The sequence below is a fragment of the Felis catus genome, chromosome B4, assembly GCF_018350175.1.
Source record: "Felis catus isolate Fca126 chromosome B4, F.catus_Fca126_mat1.0, whole genome shotgun sequence".
Taxonomy (NCBI): domain Eukaryota; kingdom Metazoa; phylum Chordata; class Mammalia; order Carnivora; family Felidae; genus Felis; species Felis catus.
Window position 1 is genome coordinate 72,422,312 of NC_058374.1, and position 4,607 is coordinate 72,426,918.

Sequence of the window (4,607 nt, forward strand, 5' to 3'; positions counted from 1 at the left end):
ACTAATCCACGCATAGAAAAGGAATGAATCATCTGGAAAGTCATTCAAAAGTGTAAAATAATACACTTAGGATTATTTAGGAACACTATACCTTACAAAAATGACTAGACAAGAGACTTATTAGTGGCTAAAAAAAGTCTTGAAATTATGTTACTTAACAGACCTTTCATTCCTGGAATGCAAGAAATACACGAAAATCCCTCGTTGCCTATGCAGCCCTTCCCCTGGTGTCAAGAGCAGATATAGAATCCACAAGCTGCTCTCATGCCCCTCCGGCACAGCAGCCAGTGACAGCTTCCCTGCGAAGGCTGCTGGAGGAGGGAGGAACGTGGTACATCTGATTATCAAGAATGAGGTGGCCCCACTTTGCAATGAACAGTGTGGCATCCATGGCCTCACTAGCAAGTCAAACGAGCGACACTTACTAATGTGTTTAGAGATTTTTTTTTTATATCTATATACCATAGTGGTTTTGTTTTGTTTTGTTTTGCCTCTCTTACCAGAGCATGTACTATAGAAAGATCCTAGGACAGTGTTCTATAGCCTCACATCAAAAAATAAGTAAGGGGCCTGGGAGGCTCAGTTGGTTAAACATTCAATGTTGGCTCAGGTTGTGATCTCAGGGTTAGTAAGCTCAAGCCCCACATTGGAGCCTGGAGCCTACTTCAGATTCTGTGTCTCCCTCTCTCTCTGCCCCTCCCCGCTTGCTCACGCTCTCTCTCTCTCTCTCAAAATAAATAAACATTTAAAAAAAGGTTTTTTTAAATAAGTAAATAAAAGAGGATCCCATGCTCAAATACAGTTAAGACAAGCTTCGTCAAAGATAAGCAGGATTTATTTCAGGAGGGCTTCTGAGGGGCTTTGTAAATCCCAAAGAGGGTGTGGAACATGTCCCTAATGTACCTGGTCACCAAACTCTATTTCCTTTTTCTTCTTCTCCCTTTAAAATTTTTTTTTTCTTTACGGGTGCCTGGGTGGCTCAGTTGGTTGGGCAGCCGACTTCAGCTCAGGTCATGATCTTGTGGTTTATGAGTTCTAGCCCCCTCTTCAGGCTCTGTGCTGACATCTCAGAGCCTGGAGCCTGCTTGGGATCCTGGGTCTTCCTCTCTCTCTGTGCCCCTCCCCCGCTCGTGCTGTCTCTCTATCTCTCAAAAATGAGTAAATTCTAAAAAACATTAAAAAATAAGTAAATAAAAATTTTGTCTTTAAACCAAGTCATGTCAAAGGGTTAGAATACTAAAGTCAAAGACCTACTTAGAGGGGCGCCTGGGTGGCTCAGTCGGTTAAGTGGCCGACTTCGGCTCAGGTCATGATCTCACAGTCCGTGAGTTCGAGCCCCGCATCGGGCTCTGTGCTGACAGCTCAGAGCCTGGAGCCCGTTTCAGATTCTGTGTCTCCCTCTCTCTCTGCCCCTCCCCTGTTCATGCTCTGTCTCTCTGTCTCAAAAATAAATAAACATTAAAAAAATTAAAAAAAAAAAAGACCTACTTAGAGGTTCAGTATGTCATTTATTCAACAAATGTTTATGAAACCAGTCAGACAGCAATACTTAATAGGCACCTGCTATGCACCAGGAACTATCCTAGCTGTTGGGTCCAGGGAGGTGAAAGAAGACAAAGCCCTGGCCCTCAGTGAGCTCACATTTAGTGAAGAAAGATGGGCAACAAACAAGTAAAGAAGCAAGTCTCACAAGTGCAGTGGAGAAATAAAAGAGCCTAATGCAACCCATGTGAGCTGAAAGCTGAATGAAAAGGAGGATGGAGCCTTGTGAGGACTGGAAGGAGCCTTCCCAGGACAGAGAAACAGCAGATGCAAAGGCCTTGACGTGGAACCCAATTGGCCGGCATTCAGAGAATGCCTGGGGCGATGGGAACTGTTCCAACAAGGGGAGAGTGAAGGAGATGAAGGCAGGGCAGCATGGCATGGCGGGGTGAGGGAGCACCCAGAGGCTTTTGTCTGGGGCTTGTTTTTACTTTTTATTTTGAGGTACTTTCAAAGTTATAAAGAAGATGCAAAAGTATACGAAGAGCGTCCATATACCTTCCGCCTAAATTCCCCTACAAATCCATAGTACAATCATCTAAATTAGGGAATTAATATTGATATAAGCCTATCACCTAAGAGATCCCACTTATCTTTGACAGTTGTCCTAATAATAATACCCTTTATAGCAAATTTCTTTTTCTTTTGTTACAGGACCCAATCTAGAATCATGAGCTGCATTTAATTGTCATATCTTTTTTTTTTTTTAATGTTTATTTATTTTTGAGAGAGAGAGAGACAGAGCATGAGTGGAGGAGGGGGAGAGAGAGAGAGGGAGACACAGAATCCAAGGCAGACTCCAGGCTCCGAGCTGTCAGCACAGAACCCGACGTGGGGCTCGAACTCACGACCTGTGAGATCGTGACCTGAGCCGAAGTCAGATGCCCAACTGACTGAGCCACCCAGGTGCCCCAATTGTCATATCTTTTAAATCTACTTCAATCTAGAATATTTCCTCTGTCTTGTATTTTGAGACCTACACATTTTTCAAGGTCGCAGACCAATTATTTTATAGAACAGCCCTCAGTTTGAATTTTTCTGATGTTTCCTCATAATTATTCAGGCTATGACTTTTTGGTAAGAATTTTACAGAAATTATCCTGTATTCTCAGAAGGCACATAACGTTAATTTGTCTGATTTCTAGTGGTGTTAATTTTGATTAAGGTGGTATCTATCAGATTCTTCCATTATAAGGTTATTATTTTTTACTTTTAAAATAAATTATTTTGTGGGGAAAAAGCTTTGAGACTATGTAAATATACCATTCCTTAATAAACCTTCACCCCCTGGTTTTAACATTTATTGATGCTTCATGTCTGAACCGTTATAATGATGGTTGCCAAGTGGTGATTTCCCAATTTTTTCATTCCTTCAAAATTTAGTAGTTGCATTCTAATGTAAGAAAGAGTTTTCCCTTTCCCCCTATCCATTCATGCATTTATTCATTCATCCATTCATATGTGTATAGACCCATAGATTCCTATTATATTGGATGGATTACAATTTCTACTTCATCATTTCTTTGGATGCTTAAGTTGTCCAGATTTAACCATTGAGAGCCCCTTCAGGCTACCTCCTGTGCTCTTCTGATATGTCTTCATCATTTTTTAAGTTCTTTCTTATTTTCTGGCCCAAGAAAAGTTTCTAGGCTCCTCTTGTGCTTCCCCTGCCCCGGCCCTGGAATCAGCCATTTCTTCCAAGACCCCTGGTTCCTTGTAGTGGAGAATGGTTTTAGAAACTAAGATTCAGATGCTAAGTGTGGTCATTGCTCCTAGGATGTTATTGCTTCTAGATCCTTTCATTGGACTGAGGTAGGAAACACATAACACAAGCACAACATATGCATATAGCATATACATATATGACAAACATACAACATATCTGCATCTATGTCTTTATCTGTCTGTCTACCATGACTTCTAATGTCTCCAATTCCAATCAAAACCACAGCAGTTAGTCTGGCCTTCCCCCTGTCCATATTTGTACCTTATTTACTTACTTGCTCATTCCTCCTTTATGTAACCAATCTTTTAACCCCATCACTGCTTTCTCAACCTTGGAACTCTATCTCCCCTACATCCCCTCAGCCACTTCCTCAGCTCTGTTTCCTTGGTCCCACCCCTTCAGGCCCTGCCATCCATAGCTACCTCAGAGGAAGGAAATAGAAGAAAGCTAATAACTTCTTAAAGAAAAAATAAGGGAAAAGAAGGGAACAAAAGCGGAACAGAAAGACACTGAAAGGCTTTTTCCCCTTTTTAAAAAAATACATTATAAAACATACAAAGAATAGAAAGAATAATATACTGACCCCTACCTAGCATTTGTCCTTAGTATAGACAATTCTCAGCTCCTGCCCAGCTTTGTTTGGTCAATACCCCTACCTACTCACCCTCTCTATTATTTTGAAACAATCCCAGAAATTATATCATTTCATCTATAAATATTTCTATATGCATATCAAAAGAAATTACAATACTATTATCACACTTTAAAAACTCACAATTGTTCCTTAATAGCATCAAACATCTTGGAAGTGTTCAAGTATGTTCAATTGTAGAGAGTTTTAAACAGGGAAGGAATATATTCAGATAGAAATTTTCAAAGGATCTCTTTAGCCACCAAAAGGAGAATGGGCTGTAGAGAAGAAAGAGCAAAGTCAGGAAGATCAATTAGAAGTTTTCTGATTGCCTTAGCCATAGATAATGGTTACTTGGATCATGGTGTATTATGGGAGATAAGAAGGGGTCACATGCTTGATGTATTTTGGAGATAGGATGAACCAGACTTGTTGAATAGAGTGGATATGATATGAGAAAAAAAAAAAGTGGAATGAGGAAAGAGGAAAATAAAATTTTGGCCTAAGAAAGTGACTAGCTGTTATACTGTATTAATTATCATTTGCTGTGTAACAAATTACCCCCACATGGAATCATTTATCATCTCTTGTGGTTTCTGTGAGCCAGGAATTCAGACAGGTCCTAGCAGCGATGGCTTGTTTCTGTTCCATATATGGAACCTCAGCTGGAAGGCTTTAGGGCTGGAGGCTGAAACCATCTAAAGGTCT